We start from the raw sequence: 21,778 nt of genomic DNA, 5'->3' as shown, positions 1-21,778 counted from the left end.
AGGTGACATGAGGTTCTCTTGCCCAAGAATTTGCCTGTGTCTCTGTCCCTTCCCAGTAATCACCCAACAGTATTTACTGAGCATCAGCTACAAGATCAGGGCTCTGCTTTTCTATTTCTAACCTTTGAAAGGGACCGATGACCAATGACAACACAGCCAAGATGTTAAATATATTTTCTGTTTGAATGAAAGAACTTTATCTGGGTCATTTTGCTCTCAGCAGAAGAACTCTCCCTGCTGCTATGTTTTAACGATCCAAAATAGTTGGCAAATGATCCAGCTCTCTAATTAGGCTTTATTTTTCAAAAAGGATGCCTAAAATCTCCTTCCATGTCTCATCAGTTCTCCTCTGCCGTGGCTGACAGCCGAGTGAACGTGTTCTTCTGGGGGTTTTTTCCCATCTTCAATTAATACATGTCACAAATAAAGCAGAGAGGTCCCACCAGTGTCCCAGTGTACCAGCTGGCTATACATTTCATATATGTATTCAGAAGCTATCTTCATGAGCATTTAGTTTCTCCCCTTATATCACAAAGCAAGGAGAAAATATTTACAAGTAATATAATAGATCCCATGTATTTATAATATTTTTTAGCATTTATTAGCACTTAACACATACTAAAGATGGTGCTAAGTTCCTTAGTTTAATTATCTCACTAATTCCTCACGACATCTCTAGAAATAGATGTTGCTTTGCTTATTTATTTTATAGTTAAGGAAATTAAGCATCAAAGAGTGATTTGCCTACAGTTACACAAGTAGTTTCACAGTGGGGAAATTAGGGCGCATTTCCGAACATCTGCACCATCCTGCCTCCCAGCTTTGCCTCCATAGGCAGGCCAGTCAGTGAGTCGTTTTTGGAGCCTCTCCAGTTGCTGACTCTTAAGACCCTAGCAGAGGCAAACGCTGGACAACCACTATCGACGTTGAGCTCAGGATCCAAAGTTACAGGCTGCACAAAGAAATGAACCGTAACAAGAAATCCAACTAATTAAACAAATGGAAGACTTCCTGCCCCAAGAACTAGAGATAACAGAAGAGTCTGAAAGAAATCTTAATAAAGGAATGTTTAAAATATTCAAAGATAAAGGGAAGATTAGAAACCATGAAACAGGTACAGGAAAGAATGGAAAGGAAGAGGCAGGAAGGAAAAGGGAAGAAGTAGAACTTCTAGGCACAAAAAATATTGTCCTTGAAATAAAAATTCAATTAACAGGTTTAATCAACAGAGCTAAAAAGAAACTCAATGATGGAGCTGAGGAGATTGCCTTAGAATAAAGCAGAAAGCTAAATAGTTGTCAAATATAAGGAGGAACTTAGGAGACACTGAGGGTAGAATGATTGGGCTGAAGTATTTTAAAAGTTCCAGAAGGAGAAAATGGAGGTGATGGGACAGAGGCTATATCTTAACAGATGATAGTTGAGAATTTTACAGAGGTGAGAAAAGACAAGTCCTCAGGTTGAAGGAGCACATCTAGTCCTGAGCAGGATAAAAAAATCCTCACTTCTTCTTTTTTCATTTAGTCATTCGACAAATACTAATTGAGCACCTACTGTGTGCCAGATACTGTTTAGGCACTTGAAATATATAATTGTATAAAACAGACAAGGAGCTTGCATCCTAATGGGGAAGACAGATAGAAAACAATAGGCACGATAAATTAGTTTTCTAGATTGTCAGAGGTGAGAAGTTCTATGAGAAGAGGAAAAATAGAACAGGGTAAGTGAGTTAGGAATGCTGGGCTGGGGGACAGATTACAGTATTAAATAGGATGATCAACATTAATTAGGATGGCCTCAGGAAAGAGGTGAGATATGAGGAAAGACGGCGTATAATGTAAAACATCAGAAGACAAAAATAAAATATTGAAAGTAAAAAGGCATACCCATAAAGGAACAGCAATTTTGGTGGCAGGAGATTAGATGAATCAAGAACATGCATTTATTGAGCACATTCTGTAAACAAGACACTGTGTTTCTTTGTTGTTTTTGTTGTTTTTTTTTTCCAGGGGAAGATTCACCCTAAGCTAACATCTGTTGCCAATCTTCCTCCTTTTTTCTTCCTTCTTCCCCCAGAAAGCCCCAGTACGTAGTTTTGTGTAGTTGTATGTTCTTTCAATTCTTCTATGTGAGCTGCTGCCACAGGATGCCCACTGACAAATGAGTGGTGTGGTTCTGTGCCCCGGAACCGAATCCAGGATACCAAAGCGAAGCGTGCCGAACTTAACCGTTAGGCCATCCAGGCTGGCTTAGACACTGTATTTTATGGTTTTCTCTTTTTCTTTCCTTTTTTTTAAAGATTGGCGCCTGGGCTAACAACTGTTGCCAATCTTTTTTTTTTTTTTTCCTGCTTTATCTCCCCAAACCGCCCCCTGTACATAGTTGTATATCTTAGTTGCAGGTCCTTCTAGTTGTAGGATGTGGGACACCACCTCAACGTGGCCTGACGAGCGGTGTCATGTCCGTGCCCAGGATCCGAACCCTGGGCTGCCGCAGCAGAGCGTGCAAACTTAACCACTCAGCCATGGAGCCGGCCCCTGTATTTTATGGTTTTCATGCATTATTGCTAATTCTTGCAGTCATTCAAGAAGTTAGCTCTGTTCATCCCAGCTAACAGCTGAGGAAACTGAAACGCGTAGAAGTTAAATGACTTCCCAAGACCACACAGTCTGCAAGATGTGGAGTCAGGAGCCAAACTCTGGTTGGCCTGGCACCAAAATCCAGTTTCTACTGTCACCATTCCAAATAAAGCCATTATCAAGGTCACTGGGAATCCATTGCCAATGTGCTAATGAACACTTTTTCGTTATCTTTCTTGACCTTTGCTGCGTTCATTCACCAAGCTTCTACTGTAAAGGGCCAGGTAGCAAATATTTTAGGCTTCATGGGCCGTGTGGTCTCTGTTTGCAATTACTCAGACTCTGCCATTGTAGTGCAAAAGCAGCCACTGCAATACTTAAGCAGAGGAGTGTGGTGTGTCTGCGTTCCAGTAAAACTTCATTTATGGATACTGAAATTTGAATTCCATACCACTTTCATGTGATTTATTTCAACTATTTGAAAAGCCCATTCTTAACGGGGAGGCTGTACACAAACAGACGGCAGAGGGGATTTGACCTGCAGGCCATAGTTCGCTGAGCCCAGCTGTCAACCATCCCCCCATTCTCGACATTCTCCTCTCCATTAGCATCTAACATTTCTAGAGTATTTAATCCTGTTCTAAGTGCTTCACATTTATTACTTCAGTTTATCCTCAGACAATTATATGAGATAGATATTATATTATTATTTATTGTATTTTGTTAAAATATACTTTAAAATATTATTTAAAATTTATTTATTTAAAAAATATATATTTTATTATTTATTATTATTATTATTATATTGTTATCCCAATAAGGAAACTGAGGCACAGAGAAATTAAGCAGTTTATTCAAGGTCACACAGCTGGCAAGAGGGAAAGACGGAATTCAAACACAGTCGTCTGACTGCAGAGCCAGGACCAGGAAAGATAAGCTAGGCTCTGCTACGGTAGCAAATAAAACTCAAAACCTGAGTGCCTTCCTTCCAGAGCTTCTTTTACTTCCAAAGGGATCATGGACAGGAAGGAAAAGAGCATGACAAAGATAGACCTGCTCGTAAGTGTACAGCTCTTCCGCCCACAGTCATTTGGCATCTCCGGTCACTGGCACTCCCTACACGCAAGGGAGCTGGAAAACGGAGCCTATTTAGTGTGCAGGAAAGGAGAGATGGGTTTGGTGAGCACCAAGCCCACCTCAGCCACAAAGCTCTTGCCCCTCAATGTGTTCCCTGTCTTTTGGAGCCCCTCCTACTTCCTGTTTCAGTCATTCTTTGTTCCTTGCTGCACTCCCCTCCATCAGTCTGTTATTTAAATATGGGTGCTCCCCAGCCTCCTGGCTGTGGCCCCTTCTCTCCTCACTGCACACATTCTCTTTGGGAAGCTTAGTCATAGCCATGGTTTCGGCTTCACTTAGAGCCCCCTGGTGAGCTCCTATCACGTAGGTCTGCCTGCTAAACAGCAACAGTTGGATTTCCCATGTGCATCTGAAACTCATCACGTCCAAAACTGAACTCATCGTCTTCCCCCACAAAATCTGTTCTTCCTTCTGTTTTTCCTATTTCTGTGAGTGATACCACCATCCTTCCAGCTGCCCAAGCCAGAAACAAGGGCATCTTTCCAGCCTCCTTCCTTTCTCTCCCTCTCTACATCAGTTTGATCAAGAGCTGGTCAGTTCTCCTTTGCAGGAATCACTCCTTCCCTCTCCGGTTCCACTGCCACTGCCACTGCCCCGGTTCCCACCCTCAGCCTTCCTCCTGGGGACCACTGAGACAGTCTCCTAACCAGGCTCCCTGCCCCAGGCTTCTCACCCATCAAAATCATCTTGCTGAAAAGCAAAGCTTATCATGGCATTCCACTTTTTAAAACCCTCCTTGGCTCCTCATTGATGTCAGAATTATCATAATACATGGGGACCTTCAAATCAGAATCTGACTCCCCACCCTTCCTCCCCATCCCTTGCCAATCATCAAAACACATTAAATGCTCCAGCCACACCAAGCCATTTGCAGTTCCCTCAAGTAGGTTGTGCTTTGCACAATCTCTTTCCTCTCTATGGCAGCTTCCACAGCCCCGCCACCCCTGTCCCAGATAACCCCTACTCATGCTCCCTCAAGACCACGCTTCTCCTTGAGGAAGCCCTTCTTGGTGTATGTTTAGCTCACCTTCTTGGAGGACTCATGAGACCCTGTGTTGTAATATCCTTTTGCTTTACAGGGACTGTGTTCTGCTCTCCTTCTGCACAGCCTGGCACACAGCATGTGCTCAATAAATGTCCATTTTTTAAAAAGCTAATAACGTTATTTCTAGTTCTTCTACTTAATATATGATTTTTTGATACATGCTAACTCTTCTGAGTCTGAGATTCCTCTTCTGGAAAATGATGATGAAAGCCCCACTGAGAAGTATTTTTGCAGGATGTAGGGGAAGGAAGGTACCTTGTACAGAACAAATGCTCCATAAATGTGGACCCCCTTTCTTCCCTGCACCAAGCCAAACTTACACGGAACTTTTCAGGAATCTGTGCCTTTCTGTAGCTGACAGAAGCCACCACTTCTTCACCTAAGTGAATGCTAATTGAGCACTTCTGGTTTTCAATCTGGCGTGTAGGAGCTTAAAAAGTACCACTCGGTCCTAACAGCAAGTAAAAAGGTGAACAAACTGAAAAATCTCTTCTTAGATCCATCAGAGACGTGAGGTCACAAGGCAAACCTGCTGTACCAAAAGTTAGAGAGACAGACAGGCGGATTCAGAGGATCACAACTTACCAGAGCAGAAACCTGGGAGCTGGAACCTCACAGCAGCCAGCGCCAGGGCCAGGGCAGGAAATCCCAAACTGTAATTGACAGTGACAGTTGGCGTTCAGTTTTGGAACTGCTGGAGGCTTGTGTGGGCAAGTCTGAGAGAGAAAAACTCCAGGGGACCCAGTCGCGAGAGTCCCCACACTTTTGTGAGTTTTACCTCCAGGAGCTGTACCAGGTCCTCACAGTGAATTTCAGGAAAAGTTTCCTTGGGCTTCTGACAGCGGGAGGGGAAAAGGAACCGTTTTGAAATACACTAGAGCATTCTGCTCTTCTTAACAAGGCCTGCCCTCAGGAGATACTATTTTATCAGAACCTAACCTGCTGGGGTTTTATCAGAGCCTAACCCACCTGGGAGAAGGGAAATACTTAACTCCAGCACCCTCTCACCATCCACTCCCACTAAGGGGGGAAACAACTTGAGGAGCACTGGTGAAGTTCACAGTTCAGTGGCACAAGTTCTCCAAAGGACTGAGCCCTACTCGTAGGACTGTATGCACTTAGAACACTTCCGTTCCCCATACTTTGCCACTACAGTCCTAAAAGCTGGTTCACTGCGGTTCCTTTTACCTAGGACATCATGTCCAACTTTCAACAAAAAATTACAAGGCACATTAAGGGTAAAAACACCGTTTGAAGAGACTGAACAAGTATCAGGACAAGAGATAGATGTGTCAGGAATATTGGACTTATCCAGAACAGGAAAATTTTTTTTTTTTGAGGAAGATTAGCCCTGAGCTAACATCTGCCACCAATCCTCCTCTTTTTGCTGAGGAAGACTGGCCCTGAGCTAACACCCGTGCCCATCTTCCTCTACTTTTTGTGTGGGACGCCTGCCACAGCATGGCTTGCCAAGCACTGCCATGTCCACACCTGGGATCTGAACCAGCGAACCCTGGGCCACCGAAGTGGAACATGAGAACTTAACCCCTGTGCCTCCGAACTGGCCCCTAGAACAGGAAATTTTTTTTTAAAACTACAATTAACATGCTAAGACCTTGAATGGAGAAAGTGGACAACATACAAGAACAGATGGATAATGCAAACAGAGAAATTGAAATCCTAAGAAAGAATCAAAAAGAAATGCTAGCAATAAAAACACTGTAACAGAAAGAAAGAATGCCTTTCATGGGCTCATTAGTGAACTGGACGTGACTGAGGAAAACAACCTCTGAGCTTGAGGATATGACAATAGAAACTTCCAAAACTGAAAGCAAAGAGAAAAAAGACTGAAAAAAACGGAACAGAATACTCAAGAACTGTGAAACAATTACCAAAAGTGTAATATACACATAGTGGGAATACTGGAAGGAGAACAAAAGGAGAAAGGAACAGAAGAAATATTTGAAGCAATGATGACTGGGAATTTCCCCAAATTAGTGTCAGCCACCAAGCCACAGATACAGGAAGCTTAGAGAACATCAGGTAGGATAAATAAAGTAAAAAAATTAAGTTAAATTAAAAAACTACACCTAGACATATCATATTCAAACTGCAGAAAATCAACGACAAGGAAAATATCTTGAAAGCAGCAAGAGGGAAAATACACCTTACCTATAGGAAAGCAAATATAAGAAATACATCTGACTTCTCCTTAGAAACCACACCAGCAGGAATAGAGTAAAGTGAAATATTTAGTGTTGAGAGAAAAAAAAACAAACTAGAATTCTGTATCCTATGAAATTATCCTTCAAAAGTGAAAGAGAAATAAAAACTTTCTCAGACAAACAAAAATTGAGGAAATTTGTTGCCTGTAGACGTGCCTTACAAGAAATGTTAAAAGAAGTTATTTAGAGAGAAGGAAAATTATATAGGTCAGAAATTCAGATCTATAAAGAAAGAAAGAGTATCAGAGAATAAATAAGTGAAGATAAAGTAAAAACTTTTATTTTTCTTATTCTTAACAGACCTAACAGATAATGGTTTGTTCAAAATAATAAATAGCAACAATATATTCAATTATGTCTGCTTATGTGTAAGTGAAATGAATGACGGCAATGATACGAGGGATGGAAGGGAGGAATTAGGAATATTTTGCTTTTATAAGGTACTTGCACTGTCCACTTATTTGAAAGTGGGCTTGGGTTAGTTATAAATGTATATTGCAAACTCTAGGGCAACCACTTAAAAAAAGGTTTGAAAATAAGTATAACCGATATGCTAAGTAAGAAAGGAGAGAAAGTGGAATTATATAACATGCCCAATTAAAACCAAGAAGACAGAAAAAGTTTGGAAGACAAAAATAGGAACAAAGAACATAGGCAACAAATAGAAAACAATAACAAATATGGTAGATATGAATCCAACTAAATCAACAAACACTTTACATGTCAATGATCTAACTACACCAATTAAAAGACCGAGATTTTCAGAGAGGATCAAAAAACAAGACCCAACCATGTTGTCTACAAGAAACCTACTTTAAATATAAAAACACATGTAGATTAACATAAAGGGTTGGAGAAAGATATACCATGCTAACACTAAACAAAAGAAAGCGAGAGTAGCTGTATTAATTTCAGACAGAGCAGACTTCAGAGCAAGAAAAGTTATCAGGGATGAAGAGGGGAGTTACATCACAATAAAGGAGTCAATTCTCCAAGAAGACAACACAACCATTAATGTGTATGCACCTAACAACAGAGTGTTTCCAGGCTCACTACCCACCCAAGTCCTTGATCGCATTCCATCCGTCTCACCCAGGACCGTGCTCCATTAACTGGTATTGTTTTGTATTTCTCAAGGCTCTCATCCTCAAAGTATCTTTCTTTTTCTCTATCTACCAACCCACCATCCATCCCCACTTTGAAAAAAGAAGGCATCAACAGTGCCAAGTGTCACAGAAAGGCCAAGTGGGATACTGTCTTTGCTCTCCCCTTTCCTTCAACACCAAATTTGGTGAAAGAGAAGTCAGCTCTCCTGATTCTGGAACCTCACCTCCCATTCTGCCCTATCAGCTAGCTTCTGCCTACCCTGTTCCCCTAAGAGACCGTTGAAAGTTATCTCATTACTGCCAAGTCAGGAGAACATTTCCTAGTTCTTAGAATGTCTGGGCCCAAGACACTGATGGCAGTTCTGCTTTCTCAAAATTCTTGGCCCCCTTGGCTTCTGCCGCCTCTATGGCCATTATTTCTTTGTCTCCTACCCCCAAAATGGTTTTTCTTCCTCTGCCCTCCCCATAAAATGTTGTGTTCACCAAGTTTAATCATAGGTCTTCTGTCACTACACAACTGCTTCATCTATGCCCATGCCTTCAACTTTATTAATTTACTTATTCATTCAGCTAATATTGAGAATATTTAATGTGCCAGACTCTATTTGAGGTACTGGGGATATATGATGAGCAAAAGAAGATGTAGTTCCTACTATCGTGGAGCTTATGGTGGAAATAAATAATAATAGAATCATCATATAAATATGCAATTAAAACTGTGTTAAGTGCCTGGGAGAAGAAGTACATAGTGCAATGTGTAGATGCGGTCAGCGAGGTGAGGAGAGGCTTTGCTTAGGCAAGAGATGCTTAAGTTGAGATCTGAAAGATGAGTAAGAAGTAACCAGGTATGAATGAGAAAGTGAGAGAACAGGAAATGATGGGGAGGGAGCCTCCAAAGGGGAGGTTCAGAAAGAGGAAATAGCATGTATAAGCAGGAAGAAGCCCGGCATCTGAAAGAAGACCAGGGTAGCTGGAGTGCAGAGTCAGACAGAAGGTGGTGTGAGATGAGCCTGGAGAGTGGGGCTCTGTAGAGCAGGTCAGTGGTTTTGACTTTATCCTAAGAGCAGTGGGGAGCCTTGAAGAGTTTTGTTTTGTTTTGGGGGGAGGGCAGGAGGGTGAGTCAACATAATTAGATTTGTGTTTTAAAAAGATTGTTCGGGTTGCAAGTGGAGAACACATCAGAGGAAGGCAAGAATGGATCTAGGGAGTCCAGTGGGAGGCTGCAGTAGTCCAGACAAGAGATGATGGATGGTACCTTGCACTGGAGTGGTGGAGGAGATGGAGAGAAAAGGATGTATTTGGGAGGTACTTGTGAGGCAAATCAACAGGATTTCGTGTTGGGAAGGATTTGAGAGCCAAGAGAGAGTGAGCTGTTGAAGATGATGCCTGGGTTTTTAACTTGTACAGCTGGGTGGATGGTAGTAACATTCACTGAGAAAGAACACTAAGAAAACACCAGTTCCGTTAGGAAAGAGCATAAGTGTAATTTTAGATATGCTGAGTTCAAAGTATTTTATTGCGTCCAAGTAGAGAATTCAAGTGAAGAATTAAATAAACAGGTCTGGTGCTTAGAGGAAAGATCTAGGCTGGAAATATAAATGTGTGAGCTTCCGAATATAGGTAGAACTTGAAGCTGTGAGTGGAGGAGATACTTAGAGAAAGAGAACAGAATTGGGAAGAGAAGAGGATCTAAAGCTGAGCATTGAGGAAATTCAAAGGCTGGGTAGAGGAAGATGAGGCAGCAGAAAAGATGTAAAAGAGGCTGCTGGAGAAATAGGAGGAAAATCTGCAGAATGTGGTGTTCCAAAAGCCAAAGTAAACAGTATTTCAAGAAGCAGAGAGTGTCAAACTGATGAGAGGATGAGGCAGAGGGAGAATGGAAATTGGCTGTTGTATGTGGGAACATGGAGGAAATGGTTGGCCTAACAAAGAGCTAGTGGGGGAGGTTGTCTTCGTAATGGAAGATACTTGAGCATGTTTAAAAAGTCATAGGAAGGATCCACTCATTAGGGAGAAGAATGTGCAAGAGAGAGGAAGATTCTTCTGAATGCTGGAGGGCTGGGTTCTAAAACACAGCTGGAGAGACTGGCCTTAGAACAGAAGAGAGAACCACATGTGGCTTATAACAGAAGGAACTCGGATAGGATGGGAGTGTGGGTTTGTATGTTTAATGGTAGGAAGTTGAGGAGTCCAAGCTTTGAAGCAAGTGGAGGATTGAATTGTGGTTGTAGAATCCAGCAGGGTGAACTAAGGAAACACAATAGGATTAGACTCTATTCATATAGAGTCCGAGAGCCCATTTGACACTAGTGCCTGGAAATTTGTTTTGACCAATTGATCCTTTTCATTTTTTCCATGCATTTAGCAAATGTTTGTTGGGTGCCCCATAGGTGCCAGACATTCTTCTAGGCACTAAAGATACAGAGTGCTGTGGAACTTCCTTGGGGCGTAGAGGTCGATAGTTCGCTTCATTCAGTGATGGAGTTTTACCAAATATGTGCTACAAAGAGACAGAGCAAAGAAGCATCAGCAGTGTAAGTGATGGGGGACCAAGGACGGCAAGTGAAGTGGACAGAGGACAGTTAGGAGGCAAAGCCCAGAAGAATTAGAAGTACATTTGACTTCTTTAAAAATATAACTCTATGTCACAAATATGAGCTAGCTCTTTATTCAAAAGAATATTCAATCCTAGCAATCTTATAAGGATCATTTCAAATCCTGCTGCTTCTTCCTTGAGATCTTCTCTAATAATGAGAGTACACATTCATTTCTTGCCTGCCCCACTGAACACCCAAAGCTCCTGAGGTTTATACCCTAGGTCTTAGCACTCGATTATGTTTAATTTTCTACTGCATGGTATACTGTCTCCTATGACTCTCTGATTGTCTCCTGTGTGCATCCATTATGAGAAAGAGCACGGACTGTGGAGCCAGAGAGACGTGGTTCGAATCCAGTGCCACACCTGTGGGTTGCAAGTTACTTAACCTCTTCAAGCCTGAGTTTCTTCATCTGTAAAAATGGACAAAATACCTTGCAGGCTATTTGGATTAAAAGAGAAAAATCTATGTAAAAATTCCTGGCACAGGGGCTGGCCCCGTGGCCGAGTGGTTAAGTTCGCGCGCTCCGCTGCAGGCGGCCCAGTGTTTCGTTGGTTCGAAGCCTGGGCGCGGACATGGCACTGCTCATCAGACCACGCTGAGGCAGCGTCCCACATGCCACAACTAGAAGAACCCACAACAAAGAATACACAACTATGTACCGGGGGGCTTTGGGGAGAAAAAGGAAAAAATAAAATCTTTAAAAAAAAAAAAAAATTCCTGGCACAGTAGACCATGCAGTAAATATTTCCTCTTCTTTCTTTCCTTCTCAAGAAGGAGGACCCTATCATGTACATCTTTTGTGTCCACTACACTGTGGCAGGGACATACTTGGGATCAGAATAGACTTAATGAATAAAGGCATAATACCACATTCCCCAGTCAGGACAGATAACAGAGTTTACTGGTGTGTGTGTGTGTGTGTGTGTGTGTGTGTTTTAACTGAATTTCCATAGTGAAATTCAGCTTCTAAATCAAAAAATATTACAGTTAGCCAAAACATGTGTTAGGTTGTATTTGTAAAGCTGATTTAAAATGGTGCCATTCCCAAAGCAGTATATTTCAGTCACACAGCACTGATCAGAATCTGGGAAGTCAAGTTCTTGTTCTAAGGGGTAAGTCAGGTTTTTGTGGCGAGTCCTACAAGGACTGGCTGAAGCTTGGAAGTGGAATGGCCAGGTTTACCTCCATTCTGCAGGAAGCACTTGTACTTGGTAGTGAAAACTATTGGTGGCCTATTAGAAGAATGAAAGCAAGGACTATTGGAGAGGGACCAAAGTCAGAAGGATGTAAATCTGGCTTTCCCCGAACACTAAAACAAAAATGCCTGCTGCAGGTTCAGGCAGCCAGCCCTTCCTGCCGTCTCCATTGACCATGGGGAGGTGGAGCTAATGGATGCTGTAAGAAGAAAGACAAGTCCCATTTTTAAACCTCATAAATTAATAGGAATATATTTTCACCGTTGTTGACTACAAAGTCAGGGATGTCCTTCATATTTCAGTATAGATATTAGATATTAAACAGCAACATTATATCACTTGGGTTTCCAATTTTGAGCCAGGAGTTTGATATTTCCACACTCTGAATACAGAAAAGTAAATGCCTCATCGCTAAGCATGTCTGGCATGCCCTGTCACAGGACTACAGGAGAAATCTTTCCAGAAGGAAATGAGACTGATAGAATCCTTTATTTCAAAGTAATAGGATATACTCCAGGGGGAGAAACATAGGAAGCACAGATCGGTGAAGACTCCTTGCTTTTCTGTTTTCAAAAACCCTATTACTCTTGTCATACAGGTTTTGTAATTAATTTCCTAGGCTTCTGTGACATCTTATTAACAGGAATAACCTTGAATACCCTGCCATTTTGAAGGCAAAATGAAAATATTGGTGGGGCTGACCCCGTGGCCGAGTGGTAAAGTTCGTGCGCTCCGCTGCAGGCGGCCCAGTGTTTCATCAGTTCGAATCCTGGGCGCGGACATGGCACTGCTCATCAAACCACGCTGAGGCAGCGTCCCGCATGCCACAACTAGAAGGACCCACAACTAAGAATATGCAACTATGTACCGGGGGGCTTTGGGGAGAAAAAGGAAAAAAATAATAATAAAAAAAAAATGAAAATATTGGTGATAACACAATAGTATCACTACCTAATAAAGGGAAGAAGGTAGAACTCATGTGTGGCCAGCCATCCGAGGTGCCTCGGAGCCTTAAAAGACAGGAAACAGTTGTTAATGGGAAACCAAATAACCTCCTGGGATTATTATGTATTTACAGAAGTAAGGCTGGGGAGAGTGCACAAAAACCTGAAAACCCAACCTAAAAGCAAACACAGGCTTACAGGGACTGAAGTGTGAGTGGCAGGAGAGGGGTGGATGTAGTTGCCCTTTGCTCCTTGGAGTTGGTTGCCAAGGAGCCGAGTCACCATTGTCCACCCACTGATGAATTATCTTTCTCTTTATACGGGGTTTTGGGTCTCAGCATATATCCTTATTTTCATTTTCCTATTGAGTCCATGTTTCTATTAGTGATGGCAGTTATGACTAGAGGAAGTAAAGACCCCAGCTTTAGAGTCCTGGATGGGTGTGAGTTTGAGTTCTGCCACTTAGTGGCTTTCTGCTATTGGCACATCCACTTACCTCTCTGAGCCTCAGTTTCCAAATCTATAAATTGAAGACAATAATGTGAAGATTAAGAGCTGATTCCTAGCAAGGCATTCCTCAAATGTAAAGCACTATACGGGTAATTAGACAAACATGAAGTCTTAACGTGATGATGATTTGCTGTAAGTGTCTCATATTCTTTTTTAAATATAGATGGAAAATACATTATAGAACAACAGCTTCACCACTCAGAATTTTGAACGCACCCCCACCTTCTAAATACATGAAATAATAGCACAGAGAGGAAGAAAATAATAAAATAGTGAAAATAAAACTTTACTCGGGATTCCAGTACCATCCTGAAAGCTCTCAGCAGATTTTTCTTACTTTTACTTGTTCCATTTCTTGTTCCATTTCTTTAGAGCATTTGTCACATATTTTATGGCTATTTGTGGGCGTGTGTTTCTCCCCTGGTAGATTATACCTGGGGACCCAGACAATGTCTACATCACTATAATTCTTCAGTTCTTTGCATAGTGCTTGACAAAGTATAGGAGGGCAATTCCGAAATATTTTCTCCATAAATAGAATGAAGAAGAATCTCAAAGGGATGTACAAGGAAGAATTCTGACGTTCTCTAAATGGAGAACAGGGAATAAAACAAATTTACGTGGCCATGATGAAATTTTTTTTTAATTTACATGTTTTCAAAAGAGGGCAGCTAGGATCTTGAGGGATCCAAAAACTATCATCAAGAAGTGGTTGAAGGGTCTGGAAATATCTAAGTGGAGAAGTACATTTTCCTGAGAGCGTGAGGCCTGAGCAGGCGCTTGCTGGCCTATCCACTCCGTGGTGGGTGGGGTTTGTGGTCTTGTTCACAGCTCTGTTCCCAATGGCTTGCACAGCACCTGACTCATGTTCAATAATTAACTGTTCAGTGAAGAAATTTCATTCTCTAAGGGACTATATCATTTTAGAAAAGGGAATTATACTTCTGTATTACGGCCTGAGACAGAATTGGTCCCTAGAGATGGAAATCCCACAGATGGAATTCGGATCAATGTATGAAGTAGTTTTCTAACTAGTGTTATCCAGTTGAATACCTCATTGAAGATATTCAAGCAAATTCTAGATAGCCATTCCTCAGGGATGTTAAAGAAAAAAAGTGATTTCTGTACTAGGTAAGAAAATTATATGCCTACTAAGGTCCTCTCCATCTCTGAGTCTATTTATTTACAAAAGTAGAACTGAGGCCTGGAGAGGTTGAGTAACATGTCAAGGATTCAAAACCAGGCAGTCTGACGTTACTGCGACTGAGTTTTAACCCCCTCACTGTGGTTCCACTTGAGGATAGCCCTTGGCAGGGCAGAGGACTTTGGAAAACCAAGAAACCACATTCAGTTCCAGGACCCAAAGGAAGACGGGGTGTTGGGGGCAGGAGAAGTCAAAGACAGTCAGAGCCCATTTACTTCTTTGATGGTTTTGCTAGAACCTCCCGCGAGCTTATGAGTGGGAATGGGGCCAGAGAGGAACAGATAGGATGGGCTTCAGAGGCTGCCATGTGGTGGTAGGTATGGGGCTTTTTGTTTGCTTGTCTTTAATTTAGAAGCTTGATGACTCACAAAAAACATGTTTGGTTCTAAAGAGTAAATGTGAAAACACTCCTTTTAAAGTCACTTTGCTTTTTAGTTAATCTTGTCTGGGACAAACTGGCAGAGAAAACAACCTAAAACTTGCAGTTTTTTGCTGTATGTTTGTAACCTTGAAGAAAATTCAGAGTCGGCAGCTTTTACTAGGTGCCTGTCCTGAACCAAGAGCTCTCATGATCTGGTTTAATCCTCACCACAACCCTGGGAGGAAAGTGTCATTATCCCCAAGGCCACACAGCTAATCATGTCTTCACTCCAAGTTCATCTGTTTCCAATAAACCATGCTGCTGCCCCAGAATCTGTAATAATGACCCCTAGAAAAGCTGTTCTCGCCAACAAAGAACCAACCTAGCTTGTATTTTATCCTAGTATTTGCAATCATAGGAGTTAATCTCTTCACAGGCTTATAGAATGAGCAAGCCTCATAACAGGTGATGAAGATGCTAAGAAATGTCAAGTCTGTAATTGCTTCTCTTTCAATGCATAATATACTTCCATTTTCTTATTTTCTTAAATTTAATAACTTTTTTCTTATTTATAAAAGCAAAACTGCGTGCCAGGGAAAAATTGGAAAGTTGCAATGAGAATATTGCAATGCAATAAAGAAGAAAATTAACATTAATATTTTGGAGTATTTCATTGATTAATAGATATTTAATAATGTTATAATCAAATTTTTTCATTTAATAATATAGAATTTCCCATGTCATCAAATAATTTTTGTAAACACATCTTTTTTTAAGATTTTATTTTTTTCCTTTTTCTCCCCAAAGCCCCCCAGTACATAGTTGTATATTCTTAGTTGTGAGTCCTTCTAGTTGTGGTATGTGGGACGCCGCCTCAGCGTGGCTTGATGAGCAGTGCCATGTCCACACCCAGGATTCGAACTGACGAAACACTGGGCTGCCTGCAGCGGAGCGCACAAACTTAACCACTCGGCCACGGGGCCGGCCCCTGTAAACACATTTTTAATGACAGTATAAAATATAATTATCTAGGTATACTATATTTATTTTCATCATTCCCCTCCTGCAGGACACTTATTTTTCATCATTTTACTGTTTTAAATAATGCTACCCTGGCATATCATTGCACATAAACTTTGTCCAAATCTTTGATTATTATTCTAGGAGAGATTACTAATATTGGGATTTTGGGGCCAAAGGATATTAAGGGTAGTATTGCAATATTTCCACTTCTTTATAATGAGAGATACTTCAATAATAAAACAAGGATTATTGATGGGACAAAATGATTCTAAAGAGGAAGACTTCTGAATAAAGCTGTTCATCTAAATTGTTTGAAATAAGAACTGTCAAACTAGGTCCAATTTAGTCCCACACGACCCAGGCTGCAGAGTGTACATTATATGCTAAAATATCTGCAGCCCATTGATCAATAAGCTAGTCCTCCCAAATGCCAGTCCCCCGGGTGGCCAGGCAAGGTTAGCCCCTGGGACATAGAGCAGAACCCCCGCTGTGCTTTTCCTTGGGAACCAGTGAAGTCCACAGTCCGTCCTGGATCCCGTAAGCAGCTACTGAGTTTCTTTGGGCCCGGCTCTGTGCTGGTGCTTCCACACCTTCTTCCTTTCTCTAGAAACAGTGTTATTCAAAGCATCCAAGAGTTCTCGTCATTTCCTAACATACAGGCTTTCTTAAATCCGTACAGCTGGTTCCCAGATCATCTCCATTAATCTTCTTATGTTTCATTTGACCTCCCTATAATCTGTGAAAGAAAATGTGTTTTCACAGGCACACAAGAAATTTGTAGAAGCAAAACTAGGGAACAAAAGTAAATTGATTTTTATAAGATATATCAGACAGACTAAAAGCTGTAGAGAATGACATAACAAACACCATTTACCCACTCCTCAGCTTAAGAAATAAAACATTGCAAATAATCGAAGCCCTCTGTGTTCCCCTCTCCAGTCACATTCCTCTGGCCCTCCCCAGAGGTGCCTGCTGTTCTGAATTCAGTGTTTATCAATCCCACATCTGTCTTTATATTTCTACTCCCTGTGCAGCTATGTCGCTAGACTGTAGGCTCCAGGAGAGGTACCGTATTACCAGCACCCAGAACAGGATCTGGCACATGGTAGGAATTCCATCAATATTTATTGTATGTGGAATAGATAATGTGTTCCCAAGCAACGTAGGGACTTTTTAATGTTTTCAGCCCCTTATAAATTGTCCCGTATTGTACATATCCTTCTCAATCTATGCTGATAATGTAACTCTGCTTCGTTCATTTTCACTGCCGTCTATTATCCCAGTGTAGCACTGTAACACAATTGAGCGATCCGTTCTTCTAATAATGACCATTTATATTAAGAGTGAGGCAGGCTAACAGCTCTGTGTGCATGGGGGCCACAGGAGTAGGAAGCTTACCCAGTGGTGGGCTTTAGTCCAGCATGATTAGGTGGGGTATTAGTTTCCTGTTGCGGCTGTAACAAATTACTAGAAACTTAGTGACTTAAAGCAACATGAACTTCTTATCTTGCAGCTCTGGAGGTCAGACATCCTAAAGTCAAGCCATCAGCCGGGCTGCATTCCTTCTGGAGGCTGTAGGGAGGATCTGTTTCTTTGCCTTTTCCAGCTCTAGAGGCTGCCTGCAGTCCTTAGCTTGTGGCCCCTTCCTCTGTCTTCAAGGCCAGTAGCGCAGCCTCTTCAAATCCATCCATCCTCCGCCCTTCCTCTCTGACAACTGCTTCTTTCTTACATCTCCTCTTCTGACTCTGACCCTCCTACCTCTCTCTTTAGGAGTTCTTGTGGTTACATTGCTGCAACCCCACCCTGATAATCAGGAAAATCTTCCCATCTCAGGAGCCCTCTCTTAATCACCTCTGCAAAGTCGCTTTTGCCATGTAAGGTAACATATTCACGGGTTCTGAGGATTAGGGCACAGACTTTGAGGGCGTCATCATTCAGCCTATCATAGGCAGGGACTGCGCACTCCCCTGTGGACTTCCAATGCCAGAACGTAGAGATTTTGTTGTCTTTTCTCAAACAGGTAACTTCTGCTGTTTTGCCTGGGGAACAGGATTCCGGCTGTTGGTTTACTCACTGGGAGGAGAGTTGGTAGTCCAGCTGCCCCACAGCCACGTTTAATCTCACTTCCAGGCTCTGTCCTCCCTGCTGGGTCCTGGGGCCTGGGTCATTTGTCTTTCACATCTAGCCTATTCCCTTTCTCCAAAGAACCCCAGTAATCTTATTAAAACATGGATCTAATTTTATCACTCTCCTCCTTAAAAATGTCTTAATGGCTTCTCACTGCCCTTAAGATGAATTTCGGATGCCTTCCGTGGATTACAAGTTCCTAAATGGCTAGGGCCTCTACTTGCTTCTCTAGCCTGGAAAAGCTCTCCAGGCCGCCTGTACTTCCCCTCCCCTTGTTGTTGCCTGTTTACTTCTCTGTATGCACCATCACCACGACCCCAGGAGACTGGAAGATCCGTAGAGGCAGAAACCAAATCTGTCTTCATTCATTCCTTTCACCCAGGGGTTCTCAAACTTTAAGGAATGTCAGAATCATTTGGAACAGTGGTTAAAGCAGTTTATTGGGCTCCATCCCTATAGGTCTGAGGTGGCGTCTGAGAATTTGCATTTCTTACAAGTTCCCAGGTGATACTGATATTTCTGGTCTAGGGACGACACTTTGACAACTACAGATTTAATAACTACCTATTGAGTATTATCTTGTTCAGCTCTCTATCCCCAGGAGCTAGTGTTGTATTTGGCACATAGTAGGGCCTCAATAAATGGTAGCTCTCTTTACTATCATTACTAATGGAGAAGGAAACAAGAAGAGATATTGTTTAAATTTATCTTGAGTTTCTTGAACTAGGAAATAGTTGCTTAAATATCTGTGACTTCTGAATCATTAAAATATATTTTATCCTGTTTTAAAGAAATAGAACTTTTAATCTTTTATCTGGTGCAATGCAAGTACCAAGAGGAAACATGGACATTCAGAGAAATCTGTGAAGGCTCTAAATCTTATGATCTTACAATGAGCAGAGTGATCACTTCAGGCTTAGCTGAGAGATATGACACAGCTCTCGACCTTGCCCAAGAATACAAATTTAATTAATGAAAGAGTCATCAAAGCAAAAATAAAGAAGATTTTCAAATATAGGGACTATGTCCAATGGATGCTGATAAAGTGATTCAGACCTTACGGAATGAGTCACTGTACACACAAAAAAGCAAAGGTGTAGGTAGGAGATTATGTCATTGCTAGTTTCACTGCAAAACAGGAATCAAATGAAGAGCATTTAAAATAACAGTAAATGTCGCAGGAAATATACAAAGCAAGTCAAAGGAAAAAAATGGATATTTGAATATAGACCCACTCCTTCCTCCTCTAAACAGGGATTTGTCACCAAACCCAGATTAATCTTAGAATATGCATTTGTTCGCTCACACGCATTGGCCCCAGTAAAAGTGAAAGAAACGTAATATCCTTTGTCTTTTGGAAGTCAGTTTGCCAATCCTGAGATTGCTCTACATTCCAGCTTGGTTTAAAATGATTCAGAGGTGTAATCGAAATGTTCTAGGAACATTATTTGAAGAACAGAAAGTTTCCTTTCTAGGAGGGCAAGGAATAATCTTTAGAAAAGCATTTCTGACTTTGCACTTTCTAAGAATATTTCCTGACTTTCCAAGGTTCACAAGCTCTTATCATATTCAAAAGTTACAGACAAGAGAACAGATGGTCTGTATTCTCCACTTCATAAACTTTAGCATTACAGCTTCTGCACAAGAAGGAGAACAGGCCAAGGAACCCATTCACTGCCTTGATCTGGGTTAACATGGCCTGGCCCATGGTAGGTGCTTGACAAATCTTTGTTGAATAACAAAGATGGATGGATGGATGGATGGATGAGAGGAAGGATGCAAGGATGAGCTGTATGTGGATCCTGAATTTTCTGTTTAAAATTTTTTTTACTTGAGTAATACATGTTCATTTTAAAGAAATTATAAAATACAGATGTTTAAAAGGAAAAGTATCTATAACCATGGACCCAAGTTTAAGCTATTTAATATGCTAACATTTTAATTTTTATTATAAATTTTTGTGTGTATATATGTGTACGTTTTTATAAAAATGGGATCATCATATACCTACTAGTTAGTTATCTGCTTAATCACAGAATAATATGTTGTGAATCTCTTTAAAATTAATAAATACGCTTCCTCACCATTTTTGAATGCTGCAAAAAGTAGACAAAAACACAATAATTCGGAAATTTTGTTGGTTTGGTTAATCTCAATTTTAGAATCATATTCAACAAATACAGTGGCATTATTCTCTGTGCTTTAAAATAATAAAACTGGGTTTGTTGAGATATTCTTGAGATAGGCTAAGAAAATTGTTATTGATAACTTGAACCCTGCTTTAATGGAGAAAAGTAATTTGGATCAATTCTGTATAAACTAGAACCTCTGCAATGCTTAAAGGTATCTTAAAATTTCTTCTCTTCACTAGTTTAATTGTGTCCCTGCTGCCTTATTTGCAATTTAGCATCAAACCCTTTGTTTGCGTGGTGTGCAAATGATCCAGATCCTAAGAGGATTATCATAAACATGGACTCATTGAGTGTGAATTAATGAAGCATTTCAACTGACTTATAGGAGAATATTGGAGAGAGGACTGCCTTCTCCCCTCCTCATGTTTGAGGGGGGGCCCAGTCACTAGCACCCCTCCTTCCTACCAATCGAGAAGTCCCCTAAACACTCCCCCTTCCCCTGTGGAGAGGAGTGAGTAAGGGGGCAGAGCTCAGCACAGTGAATCTGATAAATAATAAAGCGAGGCTCACATTGATTTAATGCTTTATGGTTTTTGACCATCATCTCATCTGAGTCAAGAAAATGTCAGTATATCGATTCAACACCTCCATAGTGAGCATCTGCTAAATGTCAGGCACTAGGCCGGATTCTGGGGCTGTCAAACTTAGTGAAGATTTGCTTAGTCCTTGCCTTCAAAGCTCTCAGTTTCCTGGAAAGAGAAGCATGTTACAAAAACATATTGTCACTATGTGAGTGTCTTAGTTAAGATTTTATGGTTGCAAGTCACAAAAACCTGTTTAGGGTAGCTTCTGCAAAAAGGTAAATTTATTATAAATCTTTAGGGACCTCTCACAAATCCAAGGAAGAATGCCCCTGAGCATTAGGAACAACGCAGAACTAGGTGCTAAAAGGCCATTAAGAATTGCCCTCCATTGGATGTCTGCATCCCTCTGTGTATTGCCGTATTTTTCTCTCTTTGCAGACTTATTTCTCCTGCTGGTCCCACGTACATGGTGGTAAAAGTGTCTACCAACTGGTCCAGACAACAGAGAAGCCAATCTCTCTCAGTGTAAATTCCTCAGGAAGGATGCTAATTGTCCAAGCTTGGTTCAGGTGCACTCCTGATCCTGTCACCTGTGGCCAGGGTCACATTTTAGGGGCAGGATGGGTGCTGGGCAAAGAGACCAACAGATGTCCACTCTGTTAAGAAATTATAGAAGTGCTATGGGTTAGTGAGGAGGGAACCACTTACTCCATCTTCTGTGATGAAGGCACCATGGACGATGAAAAGATGAATAAATACACAGCAAACTCTAATATAGCACGGAGCATGATGTGGTACGTACTGTCACAGAGATGCAGTGTGCTCTGTGAGCACCCTGGGGAGGGAGGTCAGTTCCAATGGGCGGAAGGAGAATGACTTGAGTTCAGTCTTAGAATGGTCTTTCAATAAGAGGAGTTGTAGGTAATTAGGCAGGTCATTATAGGCTGAATCTAGAGGTTGGAAATGGCAGTGCACGTAGAGGGACAGCCAGGAGGGCTTGTGGGT

The 21,778-nt window shown here is 41.4% G+C and overlaps 1 protein-coding gene across 4 annotated transcripts in view; it reads left to right on the top strand.

The window, feature by feature from the left end:
- AK5 (adenylate kinase 5) overlaps positions 1–21,778 on the top strand; it is a 224,326-nt gene that overhangs the window by 124,114 nt on the left and 78,434 nt on the right. The window lies entirely within an intron of this gene.

Source organism: Equus przewalskii, chromosome 24, assembly GCF_037783145.1.
Source record: "Equus przewalskii isolate Varuska chromosome 24, EquPr2, whole genome shotgun sequence".
Lineage (NCBI taxonomy): Eukaryota > Metazoa > Chordata > Mammalia > Perissodactyla > Equidae > Equus > Equus przewalskii.
Note: the sequence above shows the minus strand (reverse complement) of the source record. Positions and strands in the feature narration are given on the sequence as shown.